This window comes from Budorcas taxicolor, chromosome 15 (assembly GCF_023091745.1).
Source record: "Budorcas taxicolor isolate Tak-1 chromosome 15, Takin1.1, whole genome shotgun sequence".
NCBI classification, from domain to species: domain Eukaryota; kingdom Metazoa; phylum Chordata; class Mammalia; order Artiodactyla; family Bovidae; genus Budorcas; species Budorcas taxicolor.
Window position 1 is genome coordinate 16,828,312 of NC_068924.1, and position 19,445 is coordinate 16,847,756.

Genomic DNA, 19,445 nt, shown 5'->3' on the forward strand with positions numbered 1-19,445 from the left:
ATTTTCAGTTTGACCAATGGCTGGTAAAAGAAATCTAAGTGCAGTCTTATAAATCTTTAAGAATTGTAGAAGCTTGATGTCTGCAGAGTAACTCAGGGGAATGTGGAGCCTCCAAAGTAATACAGTCTTAATCAGATAAATACCCTCTCACCAGTTATTCATTATCAGGATGTCAGTAACAGGATTCAATTGAACAAAGTCCCATAGGTCTCTTGTTTCTGTGTACCTCCAGTATTTATTTTCCGAAATTTTCATTTAAACGTCGCCATCTAGTGTTCAGCTCTCTGATTTACAAGGTCTCACGTTATCCATTCAAGCACTGTTCAACTCTTGTTCAGTTTCTCAGTGGTGTCCAGCTCTTCCTGATCCTATGGACTACAGCATGCCAGGCTTCCCTATCCTTCACTATCTCCCGGAGTTTGCTCAGGCCTATGTCCATTGAATGAATGATGCCATCCAACCATCTCATTTTCTGTTGTCCCCTTCTCCTCCTGCCCTAAGTCTTTTCTGGCATCAGTGTCTTTTCCAGTGAGTTGGCTCTTCACATCAGGTGGCTAAAGTATTGAAGCTTTAGCTTCAGCAGCAGTCCTTCCAATGAATATTCAGGGTTGATTTCCTTTAGGATTGACTGGTTTTATCTCCTTGCTGTCCCAGGGTCTCTCAAGAGTCTTCTCCAATGCCACATCAATTCTTCGGTGCTCAGCCTTCTTTATAGTCCAATTCTCATATCCATACATGACTACTGGAGAAATCACAGCTTTGACTATATGGACCTTTGTCAGCAAAGTGATGTCTCTCCTTTTTAATAACCTGTCTAGGTTTATCATAGCTTTTCCTCCAAGGAACAAGCATCTTTTAATTTCATGGTTGTGGTCACCATCTGCAGTGATTTTGGAGCCCAAGAAAATAGAGTCTGACACTGTTTCTCCATTGTTTCCCCATCTATTTACCCTGAAGTGATGAGACCAGATGCCATGATCTTCGTTTTTTGAATGTTGAGTTTTAAGCTAGCTTTTTCACTCTCCTCTTTCACTTTCATCAAGAAGCTCTTTAGTTCTTCTTTGCTTTCTCCCATAAGGGTGGTGTCATCGGCATATCTGAGGTTATTGCTATTTCTCCCGGCAATCTTGATTCCAGCTTGAGCTTCATCCAATCCAGCATTATGCATGATGTACTCTGCATGTAAGTTAAATAAGCAAGGTGACACTATACAGCCTTGATGTACTCCTGCCCCAATTTGGAACCAGTTCACTGTTCCATGACCAGTTCTAACTGTTGCTTCTTGACCTGCATACAGGTTTCTCAGGAGGCAAGTAAGGTGTTTGGCATTCCCATCTCTTGAAGAATTTTCCACAGTTTGTTGGGATCCACACAGTCAAATGTATTAGTGTAGCCAATGAAGTGGAAGCAGATGTTTTTCTGGAATTTCCTTGTATTTCCTATGATCCAACAGATCTTGGCAATTTGACCTCTGGTTCTTCTGCCTTTTCGAAATCCAGCTTGAACATCTGGAAGTTCTTGGTTCACATACGGTTGAAGCTTAGCTTGAAGGATTTTGAGCTTGACCTTGCTAGCATGTGAAATGGGTTCCATTGTGTGGTTGTTTGGACCTTCTTTGGCATTGCCCTTCTTTGGAATTAGAATGACAACTGACCTTTTACAGTTCTGTGGCCACCTCTGAGTTTTCCAAATTGCTGGCCTATTAAGTGCAGCACTTTCACAGCATCATCTTTTAGGATTTGCGATAGCTCAGCTAGAATTCCATCACTTCCACTAGCTTTGTTCATAGTAATGCTTCCTTAGGCCCACTTGACTTCACACTCCAGGATGTTTGGATCTAGCCATCATAGTTATCCAGGTTATTAAGACCTTTTTGGTACTTCTGTGTATTCTTGTCACCTCTTCTTAATCTCTTCTGCTTCACCTCTTAGGAAGATCAATATTCTCTACCTTAGAAAGATCTATGACATCTTGTTGAGTGGGGGAAAAAAAAGAAAATTTAAATTGTACTATATAACTATGTACTATGTAGTTCCATGGGCTTCCCAGGTTGATCAGTGGTAAAGAATCCACCTGTAATGCAGGAAACACAGGAAACTTGGGTTCAATCCTTGGAAGATCCCCTGGAGGAGGGCATGATCACTCTCTCCAGTATTCTTGCCTGGAGAATTCCATAGACTGAGAAGCCTGGTGGGCTATAGTCCAATAGGTTGCAAAGAGTCAGACACAACTGAACAACTATACATGGATGCATGCATGTGTGCAAACTTTAATCATACATCCATATACATAAAAATCTAGAAAAATATTCTTCAAATTATTGATGATATCTCTGGTTGGTAGGATGTGGGGCAATTTTTTGTGATTCCCTTATTCTTATCTTTATCCGTTTTCATAACAGTAATGACTCATTTGTGTTAATAAAAGTAAGATTTATTTTAAAAGACCAAATGAGGGGAATTCCATGGCAGCCCACTGATTAAGAACCCACCTTCCAGTGCAAGGACTCAGGTTTGATCCATGGTCATCAAACTAAGATCCCACATGCCATAGGACTACTAAGTCCACACTCTCTGGAGCCCACTTGCTGGACCAAAGAGCCTGCACTCCACAAAGATCCCGCATGCTGCAACTAAGTCCTGATTCAGCCAAGCAAATAAAAGAAATATTCTTCTTTAAAAAGAAGGAAAGAAAAGACCAAATAAGCCCCCAGGATGAAAATCCACCCAAAAAAGATTATTTGCTAGAGTTAAATAAATTCATCAGAAATTAATTGAGCATCAGCTAAGCACCAGCGGCTGCGACCAACCGGCACACAAAGCGCAAGTGGCTGTGACCATCTGGCACACAAACCGCGGCCGAGAGGAGCTACTGCACGTCCGAGGCAGGGGCAGAAGCCGAGAGGACCCCATGTCCGAAGGGCTGCGGCCAAGAGGAGTTACCGCACGCCTGAAGACAGGGGCAGCGGCCGAGAGTGCCAGGCTGCAATGGCACAGGAATGGCAGAGAGGAGCTTCCCTGCATCCGAGGTAAGGGGCAGTGGCTGGGAGGAGCCACCCCACGTGCAAGGTCGGGGCGGACGGCCGAGAGGAGCCACCCCGCGTCTGAGGCCAGGGTCGGCAGCCAGGAGGAGCCACACCACATCCAAGGAGTGGTGGCTGCACGGGCACAGGAGGGCCTATAGGAGTTATCCCACGTTGAAGGTCAGGAAGGGCGACGGTGAGGAGATACCCCTCATCCAAGGTAAGGAGCAGCGGCTGCGCTTTGCCGAAGCAGCCATGAAGAGATACCCCACGCCCAAGGTAAGAGAAACCCAAGTAAGAGGGTAGGTGTTGCAAGAGGGCATCAGAGGGCAGACACATTGAAACCATACTCACAGAAAACTAGTCAATCTAATCACACTAGGACCACAGCCTTGTCTAACTCAGTGAAACTAAGCCATGCCCACGGGGCAACCCAAGATGGGCGGGTCATGGTGGAGAGGTCTGACAGATTGTGGTTCACTGGAGAAGGGAATGGCAAACCACTTCAGTATTCCTGCTTTGAGAACCCCATGAACAGGATGAAAAGGCAAAATGATAGGATACTGAAAGAGGAACTCCCCAGGTCAGTAGGTGCCCAATATGCTACTGGAGATCAGTGGAGAAATAACTCCAGAACGAATGAAGGGATGGAGCCAAAGCAAAAACAATACCCAGCTGTAGATGTGACTGGTGATAGAAGCAAGGTCTGATGCTAAAAAGAGCAATATTACATAGGAACCTGGAATGTCAGGTCCATGAATCAAGGCAAATTGGAAGTGGTCAAACAGGAGATGGCAAGAGTGAACGTTGACATTCTAGGAATCAGCTAACTAAATGGACTGAAATGGGTGAATTTAACTCAGATGACCACTATATCTACTACTGTGGGCAGGAGTCCCTCAGAAGAAATGGAGTAGCCATCATGGTAAACAGAAGAGTCTGAAATGCAGTACTTGGATGCAATCTCAAAAACAACAGAATGATCTCTGTTCATCTCCAAGGCAAGCCATTCAATATCATGGTAATCCAAGTCTATGCCCCAACCAGTAATGCTGAAGAAGCTGAAGTTGAACAGTTCTATGAAGACCTCCAAGACCTTTTAGAACTAACACCCAGAAAAGATGTCCTTTTCATTATACGGGACTGGAATGTAAAAGTAGGAAGTCAGGAAACACCTGGAGGAACAGGCAAATTTGGCCTTGCAATACGGAATGAAGCAGGGTAAAGACTAATAGAGTTTTGGCAGGAAAATGCACTGGTCATAGCAAACACCCTCTTCCAACAACACAAGAGAAGTCTCTACACATGGACATCACCAGATAGTCAATACCGAAATCAGATTGATTATATTCTTTGCAGCCAAAGATGGAGAAGTTCTATACAGTCAACAAAAACAAGACCAGGAGCTGACTGTGGCTCAGATCATGAACTCCTTATTGCCAAATTTAGACTTAAATTGAAGAAAGTAGGGAAACCGCTAGACCATTCAGGCATGACCTAAATCAAATCCCTTATGATTACACAGTGGAATTGAGAAATAGATTTAAGGGCCTAGATCTGATAGATAGAGTGCCTGATGAACTAAGGAATAAGGTTCATGACATTGTACAGGAGGCAGGGATCAAGAACATCCCCATGGAAAAGAAATGCAAAAAAGCAAAATGGCTGTCTGGGGAGGCCTTACAAATAGCTGTGAAAAGAAGAGAGGCAAAAAGCAAAGAAGAAAAGGAAAGATATAAGCATCTGAATACAGAGTTCCAAAGAATAGCAAGGAGAGATAAGAAAGCCTTCTTCAATGATCAATGCAAAGAAATAGAGGAAAAGAACAGAATGGGAAAGACTCGAGATCTCGTCAAGAAAATTAGAGATACCAAGGGAACATTTCAGGCAAAGATGGGCTCGATAAAGGACAGAAATGGTATGGACCTAACAGAAGCAGACGATATTAAGAAGAGGTGGCAAGAATACACAGCAGAACTGTACAAAAAAGATCTTCATGACCCGGATAATCACAGTGGTGTGATCACTCATCTAGAGCCAGACATCTTGGAATGTGAAGTCAAGTGGGCCTTAGAAATATCACTAAGAACAAAATTAGTGGAGGTGATGGAATTCCAGTGGAGCTATTTCAAATCCTGAAAGATGATGCTGTGACAGTGCTGCACTCAATATGCCAGCAAATTTGGAAAACTCAGCAGTGGCCACAGGACTGGAAAAGGTCAGTTTTCACTCCAATTCCAAAGAAAGGCAATGCCAAAGAATGCTCAAACTACCGCACAATTGCACTCATCTCACATGCTAGTAAAGTAATGCTCAAAATTTTCCAAGCCAGGCTTTAGTAATACGTGAACCGTGAACTTCCTGATGTTCAAGCTGGATTTAGAAAAGGCAGAGGAACCAGAGATCAAATTGCCAACATCTGCTGGATCATGGAAAAAGCAAGAGAGTTCCAGAAAAACATCTATTTCTGCTTTATTGACTATGCCAAAGCCTTTGACTATGTGGATCACAATAAACTGTGGAAAATTCTGAGAGACGGGAATACCAGACCACCTAATCTGCCTCTTGAGAAATCTGTATGCAGGTCAGGAAGCAACAGTTAGAACTGGACATGGAACAACAGACTGGTTCCAAATAGGAAAAGGAGTATGTCAAGGCTGTATATTGTCACCCTGCTTATTTAACTTCTATGCAGAGTACATCATGAGAAACACTGGACTGGAAGAAACACAAGCTGGAATCAAGATTGCCTGGAGAAATATCAATAACCTCAGGCATGAAGATGACATCACCCTTATGGCAGAAAGTGAAGAGGAACTCAAAAGCCTCTTGATGAAAGTGAAAGAGGAGAATGAAAAAGTTGGCTTAAACCTCAACATTCAGAAAACGAAGATCATGGCATCCGGTCCCATCACTTCATGGGAAATCGATGGGGAAACAGTGGAAATAGTGTCAGACTTAACTTTTTTGTGTTCCAAAATCACTGCAGATGGTGACTGCAGCCATGAAACTAAAAGACACTTATTCCTTGGAAGAAAAGTTATGACCAACCTAGATAGCATATTCAAAAGCAGAGACATTACTTTGCCGACTAAGGTCCGTCTAGTCAAGGCTATGGTTTTTCCAGTGGTCATGATGTGAGAGTTGTACTGTGAAGAAGGCTGAGCGCCTTCAAAGGCTGAGTGCTTTGTTCGAAGTGATGCTTCTTAAGGCCCACTTGATTTCACATTCCAGGATGTCTGGCTCTAGATGAGTGATCACACCATCGTGATTATCCGGGTGGTGAAGATCTCTTTTGTACAGTTCTGCTGTGTATTCTTGCCATCTCTTCTTAATATCTTCTGCTTCTGTTAGGTCCATACCATTTCCAGTGGTCATGATGTGAGAGTTGGACTGTGAAGAAGGCTGAGCGCTGAAGAATTGATGCTTTTGAACTGTGGTGTTGGAGAAGACTCTTGAGAGTCCCTTGGACTGCATAAGATCCAACCAGTCCATTCTGAAGGAGATCAGCCCTGCGATTTCTTTGGAAGGAATGATGCTAAAGCTGAAACTCCAGTACTTTGGCCACCTCATGCGAAGAGTTGACTCATTGGAAAAGACTCTGATGCTGGGAGGGATTGGGGGCAGGAGGAAAAGGGGATGACAGAGGATGAGATGGCTGGATGGCATCACTGACTGGATGGACGTGAGTCTGAGTGAACTCCGGGAGATGGTTATGGACAGGGAGGCCTGGTGTGCTGCAATTCATGGGGTTGCAAAGAGTTGGACACGACTGAGTGACAGAACTGAACTGAAATATGCTGAACTGAACTGAACTGAAGCATGCTTTTGATCATAAAGTACACCTCTAAAATCAGATAATGTCCTTCTACCTTTTAATAAGTATTTACTATGTGTTAGGCACCATGGTGAGCCCTCTGCAGTCTAAATTTTAATATTGAAGGTGAAACTACTGAGGCAAGAATGCTGAGGCTCAGAGAAATTAAGTAACTTACCCAAAGTCACAAAGTATATATGGGATTTAAATCCAAGTGTTTCTCCAAAACCTGAATACTGAACCACTGCACAATTCCCTTCCAGGTTTCTAAGGAATTCCCCCACATTATCAAAAAAAGAGGTGTTTTGTTTTTGTTTTTGTTGTTGTTGGTGGTGTTGCTAATGCTTACTAAGTGTCAGGCCCCAGGTTTGGTTTTGTTTTGTTTTTAATGCTTGCTAAATGTCAGGCACCATTTTCTAATCTTCATGGGAATCTATGAAGTATATATTTCTTAGAGTACAACCACATTGTAAGTAAACAAAAGCCATCTTTATATGATAACCCTACCTAAGGTCTCAGAGATAATGAAACATGACAAAATGCTGAGCACTTGCTATATGCCAGGACTTGTTCTAAGAGCTTAAGCTGTGTTGACCAGTGTAACAATCCCCTGAGATAATAGGCATGATTATCCTTCTCATTTTGCAATTGAAGAAAAGGCTCAAAGAGGTTAAATAACTTGCCCAAGATTTAAGCCAGTAAATAAAAGAGCTAGGATACAAACACAGGTCTGACTAACTCCAAAGCCCAGACATTTTCCCCAATCTGATGCCTCTCTCCACTCAGGGTAGTGATCAACACATATTTTAAATAAATAATTTAACGATGAGCTGCCATCTTCCCTATTTTACAGAAGAGGATCAGAGCTCAGAGACCTGAGCAGAATAATTGTCCATGATTACTCAGCTGGTTGATAAGAATAGAATCTAGGATGCCTGGCACTCAGCCCTCTTGTACGCCTATTCCACTTGACCCCTGGATGAAAACATATGCTAATATACTAACTAGTTTTCTATTGCTGTGTAGCAAACTGCCACAAACTTACTGACTTAAAAACAACACAAGTTTACTGTTATATGGTTCTGGAGATGATAAAGCTGAAATGGTCCTCACTGAACTAAAATTAAGGTGTGGGCAGGGCTGTGTTCCTTTGTGGAGTCTCTAGTTTTCTTGGTCTTTTCCACTTTCTAGAGGCTACCCACCTTCCTTGTTTCATGGCATCCCTGCTATCTTAAAATCAGTGATGGCTAGTCAAGTCTTTTTCATTGTGCACCAATCTGATTCTTCTTTCATTGTCACATCTCCTTCTCTGCCTCTCCTGCCTCCTTTCACTTATAAGGACCCTGTGATTACCTGGACCCACCCAATAACCCAAAATATTCTCACCATCTCAAGATCCTTAACTCAATCACATACACAGTTTCCTTTACTATGTAAGGTCACCTATTCTCAGGCTCCAAGGATTAGGACTTAGACATCTTTGGGAGGCCATATATCCACATACTGATCTTTAGGATTTTTACTTATTTAAAATTATAATTTTTAAAAATGTATGCCTATATTAGTTTGTTTTCATTAAATCAATAATGAGTCCTTGAAAGAGGTTGCTATTTGAAGTGTCAAGTTCTCCTCTCACAAAGAGCAGACCCAAATTTCCTTATTTGCTTAGGAGACTTCTAACCTTCTAGGAGAACTCTAAGCTTGGAAGGTCCTATCCCATAATCACACTTCTGGACTGTCTGTTGTTTACCCCCATACCAGGGCTCACAGTGAGCTGTCCATGTGTTGTGCAGCACTTCCTTCACAACCCATTATAGTTTTCCATTCTGAAAAGTACCAAGAAAGGTGACAGCTAGAAGGTAGAAAGTAGAACCTAGATGGGTCATATAGAATATGAGCAATGCAAGATGAGGTAGATTTGAATAAAAGAAATCAATGGTCCTAAAAAGTCTATTTGACACTGAATTTACCAATACTCTCTTGCAAGATGTAGAATATTTCTGTTATCTAGAAAGTTCCTTCGTGGTCCTTCCAATAACACTTGTGCTGCCTTGAGGCAGCCACCATTCTGCTTTCTATTCCATTAATTAGCTTTTGAACTTCATACAAATGGAATCATATAATACATACTCTTTTCTTACTGGCTTCTTCCATTCATATAATACTTTTGTATTCATGCTATTATATTTATCAATAGTGCTTTCCTTTTCATTGCTGAGTTGTAGTACATTTGCAATGAAAAGAAATGGACTACATTCAAAAATTGAAGATTATGGCACCTGGTTCCATCACTTTATGGCAGATAGATGGGGGAAAAGTGGAAACAATGTCAGATGTCATTTTCTTGGACTCCAAAGTCACTGCAGATGGTGACTGCAGCCATGAAATTAAAAGATGCTTGCTCCTTGGAAGAAAAGTTATGACAAACCTAGAGAGGGTATTAAAAAGCAGAGACATCGCTTTGCCAACAAAGGTCCATCTACTCAAAGCTATGGTTTTTCCAGTAGTCATGAGTGGATGTGAGAATTGGACCATAAAGAAAGCTGAGCACTGAAGAATTGATGCTTTTGAACTGTGGTGCTGGATAAGACTTGAGAGTCCCTTGGACAGCAAGGAGATCAACCCAGTCAATCCTAAAGGAAATCAACCCTGAATATTCACTGGGAGGACTGATGCTGAAGCTCCAATACTTTGGTCACCTGATGTGAAGAATTAATTCACTGGAAAAGACCCTGACACCAGGAAAGATAGACGGCAAGAGGATAAGGGGGCAACAGAGAATGAGGCGGTTGATGCCATCACTGACTCAATGGACGTAAGTTTGAGCAAACTCCAGGAGATAGTGAATGACAGGGAAGCCTGGCCTGCTGCAGTCCATGGGATTGAAAAGTGTCACACATGAATGAGCCACTGAACAACAGCAAAACAGTACGTTTACAAATATACCAAAATTTATAAATTCTTTCTCTTAATGGATCAGTTGTTTCCAATGTTTTGCTATTATGATTAAAGCTGCAATAAACATTAATGGAAGGCTATTGGACTCATGTTGGGAGCCGTGTTAGGCATTACTGACAAAATGGAGGCACGGCCCCAACTCCCTCTCCTTGTCCCACAGGCACGGACCCGGGATGAAGGAGCTAGGTCTCGTGATTCTGGCTTGCTTTTTCCTTTCCTTTGCTGAGTTGACTGAAAATAATATTAAGGTGCTTATTGTTCTTGAGAGGAGCATGAGAAGGCACAAAGCCTTCTGCAGTTGTGCTCGGAGAATAATTCATAAAGTTAATCATTGACATTTGTTCAAGGAGCTTTACAAAAGAGTGTTCCAGGATAAGCACGTAGGCCGCAGCTTGAGGCCATGGGTAGGATTGTTATCTGAAACTTATTTGTAAAGGAAATATTCATAGCAAAGGAGTTTGCTGAATTTAGGGCTTAGGAATAATTACAAATAGTTAGAAGCTAAAGATTTAAGGAATGTTGTAATGTTAGCATATTTTACTATAGCATATAGAGATTAGGAATTTTAGAGATATTAATAGCTAGAAGCCTTTTTAAGAGATAGTGGGATCAGGATACTAGGGGCAAACAGGATTTAGAAAGATAAGAAATAAACTGAGATTTGTGGTATGCAGCCCAGATATAAGCACGAGTTACAATGTAATCACAAGTTAAAGTAAACGCAATTCAGAGAGAACTGCTGAAGCAGAAATTCTGCTTGAAGGGCAACAATGATTTATGGAGACAATAAATCTGGGTGAGGGGAAATTGAAAATGTCAAACCTCTAACCTAATGCTTTTGTCAAAGTATAAAAGAGAACCTAAAGCTTGAAATAAGCATGCAGTTCAAGAAAGCTGAATGAGAGGCTGCATCGTTACTTGCTGACACTGCTCATCCCTTCAGGCTGATTCCCTGGCTGCTGGAGCTGGACTCTGGCAGACTCACAATCTCTACTATCTCTGAGGGCCCCAGGCAGTAGTATCCCACCTTTCAGCATAGTAGGGCAGTATGTAAGTAATGGAGGAGACCTAGTACAATGCCTCAGTTGTACCTGAGGTTTAATACTTACAAGGAAACTTGAACTGGTCCTTAGCCTGCTAGAAGGTAGAGAAGTAACAGAAACAGAGTAGGACATTCTGAATGGAGGAGTGAAATTGCTTGTAAATGCTATACATTTGATAGGTGAATCATTTGCCTCATTGCTAGGAGGTATAGTAATATAAGAATACTTCCTATACCTGGTGATATTTTCTATTTGTCTGTCATTGAACAATGACCTGGAGATCATTGAAAATGGGTTTGGAGGGCTTTGGGCTCCTCCAAAAGCAAAAAAACAAACTGAGGGTCAATTGCTAAAATCATGGCATTTGGGGTAAATCATTAATACCAATGATGACTTGACAAAAGAAAAGGTGTGCATAAAGTGCCACATTGCAAAGGATATTCCATCAGGACAATTTGTAGTAGAAATGCGGGATAAGCAGTATTTGATGCCCATTAGTTGAGCAACAGACATAATATATGGCTCTAGTGTGGTCTCCAGAGGTCCCTGGGGACTCTGCTCAGTATCTTGACTAAGATCTAGTGACCTAGAGGAGAAAACCAGGACTTCTGAGTTGAATGCTGCTGAGGCAAGGAACTTCAAAATCAATACATTTATTTTCTCCTTGAAAAAGTTGGTATTGGAACTTTTGAGAAGAAAAGTGAGAAATGAACCAGAAAAATTACCTAGAGAAACCAAAGAACCAAAAGATATAGTTGATGTGTTAGGAAGGGTTCCACTACAAATCTGCTAATAATTTTACCCAATATTATATAGCTCCCTGACTTGGATAGAAGATAACCCAGGCTCTCGACATTTAGAATTCTCCAACATATTTTTCCTAAATTAGACTAGATATGATGTTAAGCAGATATCTGAGGATTGCTTGGATTATGGGCTAGGAATGTCAAGTTGGGACAAATCAGTATCTCTCAATTTGGGAAGATAGGAAAGATGCTTTATCATACTATTGATCCAGCATTGTAGTTTTGCTGGGCAGGATATGGGTGCAAGGAAATGGAAAGTGTGGATGAGAATGAAAGAAATCCAAGCAATCAATAACAGACTCTAAGGAGGATGAGGAGGATAAAGAGTATTCAAAGGGCAAATTTTAGGTAATTAAAGAATAAGAGTTCTGGAGAACTTGAAAAACAAGTGCGCAGAATTCAAAGATGTAAATTGTGCTCTGAATACAGAATATGGAAATTTAAGACACAAAAATAGAGAACTTCTGAGTGATAACAAAACATAGATATAGGAGTAACTGTTAGACAGAAGTTCCTTAATTTTACCTTTAACAGTTGCTGGTGTAAGGAGACAAATTGTGAGATTCAAATGTAGGTAATTCATCCTTGTGGGCACAAATCATCCAAGTTGAGTGAGAAGATGTCAAATGAGTGTCAAAGTCTTTAATGAAGCCTGGAGAGTGACTGGGAGGCAGGATTTGCCTATACCAAGAGATTGAGGGCACAAAATTAAATATGAAATAGGAAGATAATAAGATAAAGTGTATAGTTGCATTGTTGGAAATAAACTATATTGCTGTGAGAAAATCACAAGTCAATTATTCCATTGACCTAGAAATTGAAATAATACTATTGACAATAAACCTTATTGCTATGAGAAAAATTAGTTACTAATCACACCAGAGAAAGTATTCCTGGTGGGTATTACACTTCTGAAGAAATATAGATTTTACAAACTTAATAGTTCTTTCTCAAATGTAAATTATCCTAAATTTAACATAATGGAGTGGCCTTCCAGATAACAAATTTGTGGAGGGTTATTCTTTCTCTTTTTCAGCCAGAAAAGTACCAGAAAACTGGCTAGCTTCATTTATAGCAGCTTCCCTTTGAGAAGGAATAGAAAAGCTTAGATTCATTGAAAATAGTATTGCTTCAGAATTTGGTATGAATGCATTGAAATCTCTTGAGGAATCGTCCTTAAAAGATGAGTTATCTTCATGGCAGTCAAAGTATTCCATTCCTTAGAAGGACTTGATCATCTGGATGGGAAAATGTTCTAAGGGTTAAAAGTGGTTGGTGCTGATCGCTATTTTTCTGCACCTGTTATCTTGTGAAATAATCAGAACTGTGATTTACAGATGGCTTGTGAAATAATTAAAACTGTGATTTACAGATGGCTTGTGAAATAATTAAAACTGTGATTTACAGATGGCTTCTCCTCTGCTACAGGAGGATGATAATAGTACCTAACGTGGGTTTGTTGAAGGATTAGAGGAATTAATGTATGTAAAGTGCCTAGAACACTGATTGCATTCAATAAGTGCTACATAAGGGGATCATATTAATGTATCCAGGCATTATGTTAAGTACATCTTTGTGCATTCTCATTCATGCTCCCCTAAACCTTTCTGTGTGATAGATATTATTATCCTCACTTCACAGAGGAGAAATATGAGACTTAAAGAGTTTTTCTTTTTACTTGCCTAAGAAAATACAGCTTGCCCTCTAAAAATTGGGACCGCCCCCCCCCCCCCCCCCCCCCCGCCCCAGACAAAAAAGTAAGTCAGTCGTTCTGGTCAATAGACACTTCCTGCTGAACTTTTAAGTGCCTGGGCCTAGCTGACACCTTAAGAGGTGAAAGTGTTAGTTGCTCAGTCATGTACAACTCTTTGCAACCCCATGGACTGTAGCCCACCAGGCTCCTCTGTCCATGGAATTCTCCAGGCAAGAATCCTGGAGTAGCTTGCTATTCCCTTCTCCAGGGGATCTTCCTGACCCAGGGATCAAACCCAGGTCTCCTGCATTGGCAGGCATGTTCTTAACTGTCTGAGCGACCAAGGAAGTCCCCTTAAGAGATAACTGTGTGTAAATTCAAAAGCTATGGGGGGACTTTTAAGATGGTGAAGGAGTAAGATGTGGAGATCATCTTTCTCCCCAAAAATACATCAAAAATACATCTGCTTATGGAACAACTCTTACAGAATACCTACTGAATGCTGGAGGAAAACCTCAAACTTCAAAAAGGTAAGCTAATTTTCACATAACAGAGTAAGGCAAAAGAAAAAAAAAAAAAAAACAGACAAAGGAATCAGGATAGGATCTGCACCCTGTGGGGGTTGGGGTGGGAGGGAGATGTGAAGGAAGAAGTTTCTGTACACTTGGAAAATTCCTCAAGAGCAGGGATATGGGGAGCTTCAGAACCTCAGAAGGGAGTGTAGCAACAAGTGCACAGAAGGCAAAGAGGAGAGAATTCAGCACAGAGATCAGCACCAACCGGCACTTCCCAGCCTGAGATGTTGTTCTGCATGCCCACCTCAGCGAGTGGGAACTAGGTGCAGAGTGAGGCTCAGGATTTGAGGGTCAGACTCCAGGGAGAGGACTGGAGTTAATGGCTGTGAAGACAGTCTGAGGGGGCTAGTACAACACAACTGAAAGAGTCCAGGGGAAATACAGGGCCTTCCAGAGAGGCGAGAGATCACTGTCCCAGAGACCTTCTAACTCCGTGTAACCAGATGTGGGACACACCGCAGCTGCAGTCTCCAACCCCGGTGGTGGGCCACCAAGCTGTAGGCTGGAGCACGTCACTGCCCACATCTTTCTAGGATCCTGTACAGCCTGGCACTAAGACCAATCCTACTGAAAGGCCAGCAGACTCCAATGCCACACAAAACACACCAAACAAGTAGTAAAACAGGCCCACAGTCCTATTCATTAGGAGACAGGCTGCCCAAAGCCATACCAAGCTCACAGTCACCCCCATAACACAACTAGGTGCAGCATTGTCTTTCAGAGACACAAAATCCAGTTCCACCCTCCTGAACAGAGGCACCATCCCTGCCCAAGGAAATCTTCACAAGGCATAGGTCTAATCTCACCTACTGTGAGCAGACTCCAAAAGTAAGAGGAACTATGGCCTTGCAACCTGTGGAACAGAGACAACAAACACAGTAAATTAAACAAAATGAAAAGACAGAGAAACATGCAGCAGATAAAGGAGAATGGTAAAAAAAAAAGAAAAGAAAAAAAAAACACCATAAGACTAAACAAATGAAGAGCAAATAGGCAGTCTGCCTGAAAAAGAATTCAGAGTAATGACAGCAAACATGATCCAAAGTCTCAGAAATAAAATGGAGGCACAGATAAATAGAATAGAAACATGGATTGAGAAAATACAAGAAATGTTTAACAAGGACCTAGAAGAAATAAAGAACAGACAATCAGCAATGAACAACACAATAACCAAAATAAAAAAATACACTAGAGGAAATACCAGAATAACTGAGGCAAAAGAACAAATAAGTGAGCTGGAAGATAGAATGGTGGAAAAAACTGAAGCAGAACACAATAAAGAAAAAGAATAAAAAGTAATGAGGTCAGTCTCAGAGACTTATGGGACATTAAGTGCACCAACATTCAAATCATAGGGGTGAGAGAAGAAGAGAAAAAGAAAGTATATAAGAAAATGTTTCAGGAGATTATAATCCAAAACTTCCATATATGGGAAAGGAAATAACCTGTCAAGACCAGGAAGCCCATAGAATCCCATACAAGATAAACACAAAGAGAAACATGTCAAGAAAATATTAATCAAACTAAAAAAAATTAGACACAAGCAAAAAGTATTTAAAGCAGCAAGGGAAAAACAACAAATAACATAAAAGGGAATCCCCATAAAGTTAACAGCTGATCTTTAGCAGAAGCTCTGCAGGCCAGAAGAGAATGGCAGGACATACTTAAAATGACAAAAGTGCAAAACCCACAACCAAGATTACTCTACCAGCAAGGAACTCATTCAGATTTGAAGAAGAAATCAAAAGCTTAACAGACAAGCAAAAAAGTTAAGAGAACACAGCACCGCCAAACCACCTTTACAAGTGCTAAAGGAACTTCTCTAGACAGGAAACATAAGAGAAAGAAATCACCTACAAAACAAACCCAAAACAATAAAGTAAATGATAATAGAACAAAACATATCAATAATAACATTAAATGCAAATAGATTAAATGCTCTAAGCTAAAGACACAGACTGGCTGAATGGATACAAAAACAAGACCCCTATATATGCTGTCTACAGGAGTCCTATTTCAGGCCTAGGAAAACATACTGACTGAAAGTGAGGGGATGAAGAAAAGATATTCCATGCAAATGGAAATCAATGGCACCCCAGTACTCTTGCCTGGAAAATCCCATGGGTGGCAGAGCCTGGTAGGCTGCAGTCCATGGGGTCGCTGAGAGTTGGACATGACTCAGTGACTTCACTTTCACTTTTCACTTTCATGCATTGGAGAAGGAAATGGCAACCCACTCCAGTGTTCTTGCCTGGAGAATCCCAGGGATGGGGGAGCCTGGTGGGCTGCCATCTCTGGGGTCGCACAGAGTCGGACACGACTGAAGCAACTTAGCAGCAGCAGCAGCAGCAGCAGCAATACTCACATCAGATAAAAAATACTTTAATATAAAGACCTTTACAAGAGACTAAGAATGATAGTACATAATGATAAAGTGATCAAGAAGAAGAAATAACAATTACAAATATATATGAACCCAATATAGGAGCACTTCTATACACAAGGCAAATGCTGACAACTATAAAAGGGGAAATAAACAATAACACAATAGAAGTGGGGAATTCAACACTCTAACTCACAACAATGGACAGATTATCCAAAGAGAAAATTAATAAGAAAGCATAAACCTTAAATGACATGTTGGACCAGATGGACCTAACTGATATCTATAGGACATTCCAACTAAAAACAGTAGAATACACTTTTTTTTCAAGTACACATGGAACAGTCTCCAGAATAGACCATATCTTGGGTCACAAATCGTCTTGCTAAATTTAATAAAATTGAAATTGTATCCAGCATTTTTTCTGATGACAACAATATAAGATTATATACAAATTATTTTAAAATCACCATAAAAAACACAAACACATGAAGGATAAACAATGTGCTCCTAAATAACCAAGAGGTCACTGAAGAAATCAAGTTGAAATTTAAAAAGAAATACCTAGAAACAAAAATGACAGTGAAAACACAACAACTCCAAACCTATGGGATGCAGTGCTTAGAGGGAAATTTATAGCAATCCAAGCTTACCTCAAGAAATGAGAAAAACATCAAATAAACAACCTAAACTTACACTTAGAGCAACTAGAAAAAGAAAAAAAATCCCTAAGTTAGTAGAAGGAAAGAAATCATAAATATTGGAGCAAAAAGAAATGAATGAAACAACAGCAAAGATCAATAAAACTAAAAGCTGGTTCTTTGAGAAGATAAACAAAGTTGACAAACCATTAGCCAGACTCGTCAAGGAAAAGAAGGAGAAGACTCAATCAATTAAATTAGAAATGAAAAAGAAGTTACAACTGACAAAGCAGAAATACAAACGATCTTAAGAGAGTACTATGAGCAACTATATCCAAATAAAATGGACAATCTGGAAGAAATGGACAAATTCTTAGAAAAGTACAGCTTACCATGAGTGAAGCAAGAAGAGATAGAAAATATGAACAGACCAATCAGAACCACTCAAATCAAAGCTGTGATCAAGAATCTTTCAAAAAACAAAAGCCCAGGACCAGATGGCTTCACAGGTGAAGTCTATCAAACATTTAGCAAAGAGCTAACACCTATCCTGCTCAAACTCCTCCAGAAAATTGCAGACGGAGGAACATACCCAAACTCATTCTTCAAGGCCATGATCACCCTGATAACAAAACCAGACAAAGAAAACACAAAAAGAAAATTACAGAACAATATCATTGCTGAACCAAGATGCAAAATTCCTCAGCAAAATTCTAGCAAATAGAATCCAATAACACACTTAAAGGATCATGCACCAAGTCCACTAGGACTTCCCTGGTGGCTCAGATGGTAAAGTGTCTGCCTACAATGCAGGAGACCCAGGTTCAATCCCTGGGTCAGGAAGATCCCCTGGAGAAGGCAATGGCACCCTACTCCAGTACTCATGCCTGGAAAATCCCATGGACGGAGGAGCCTAGTAGGCTACAGCCCATGGGGTCACAAATTGTCAGACACGACTGAGTGACTCCACTCCACTTCCACACCATGATCAAGTGGGATTTGTCTCAGGGATACAAGGATTCTCTAATATACACAAATAAATCAATGTGATAAACCATATTAACAAATTGAAAAGTAAAAACCATATGATGATCACAGTAGATGCAGAGAAAGCTTTTGACAAAATTCAATGCCCATTTATGATTAAAAAAAAAAAAAAGTCCAGAAAGTAGGCATAGAAGGAACCTACCTCAACATAATTTAGGCTATATTTGAAAAACCCACAGCAAACATTATTCTCAACAGGGAAAAACTGAAAGCAATTCTACTAGAATCAGGAACAAGACAGACTACCCACTCTTGCCACTATTATTCAATATAGTTTTGGAAGTTCTAGCCACATAAATCAGAAAAGAAAAAGAAATAAAAGGAATCTCGATTAGAAAATAGAAGTAAATCTCTCACTATTGGCAGATGACATGATACTGTACATAGAAATCCCTAAAAATGCCACCAGAAAATTGTTGTTGTTGTTCAGTTGTGAAGTTACATCTGACTCTTTGTGACCCCATAGGTTATAGCAGGCCAGGCTTCCCTATCCTTCACTATCTCCCAGAGTTTTCTCAAATTCATGTACATTGAGTAGGTGATGATATCAAACAATCTCATCATCTGCTACCCACTTCGCCTCTGCCTTCAATTTTCCCCAGCATCACCGTCTTTTCCAATGAGTCAGCTCTTTGCAACAGATGGCCAAAGTATTAGAGCTCCAGCGCCAACATCAGTCCTTCCAAATAACACTCAGGGTAAATTTCCTTCAGGATTAACCGATTTGACTCAGTGCAGTCCAGAGACTCTCAAGAATCTTCTCCAACATCACAATTTGAAAACATCAATTTTTGGTGCTCATCCTTCTTTATAGTCAAACTCTCACATCTGTATGTTCCTACTGGAAAAATCATAGCTTTGAATATATGAAACTTTGTCAGCAGAATAACATCTCTGCTTTTTAATAAGATGTCTAGTTTTGTCATAGCTTTCCTTCTGATGAGAAAGCTCTTTTAATTTCATAGCTGCAGTCACAGTCCACAGTGATTTTGGAGACTAAGAAAATAAAATTTGTAACTGCTTCCACTTTTCCCACTTTTATTTTCCATGAAGTGATGGGAGCAGATGCCATGACCTTAGTTTTTTGAATGTTGAGTTTTAGGCCAGCTTTTGCACTCTCCTCTTTAACCCCATCAAGGGATTCTTTAGTTCCTCTTCTGCCATTATGGTGATATCATCTGCTTCTCTGAGGTTGTTGATATTTCTCCCACAATCTTGATTCCAGCTTGATTCATCCAGCCTGGCATTTCACATGATGTACTCTGCATATAAGTTAAATAAGCAGGGTGACAATATCAGCCTTGACATACTCCTTTCCCAATTTTTAACCAGTTCAATGTTCCATGTTCAGTTCTAACTGTTGCTTCTTGACCCACAAACAAGTTTCTCAGGAAGCAGGTAAGGTGATCTGGAATTCCCACCAGATTAAGAATATTCCACAGTTTGTTGTGATCCACACA

General features: G+C 40.5%; 1 non-coding gene across 1 annotated transcript; it reads left to right on the plus strand.

Annotated features, from left to right (window-relative positions):
* Window positions 1–17,709: 17,709 nt before the first annotated feature.
* Window positions 17,710–17,782, plus strand: TRNAC-ACA (transfer RNA cysteine (anticodon ACA)). The gene has a single exon. It is a non-coding gene; the product is annotated as a tRNA-Cys (tRNA).
* The last annotated feature ends 1,663 nt before the right edge of the window (window positions 17,783–19,445 follow it).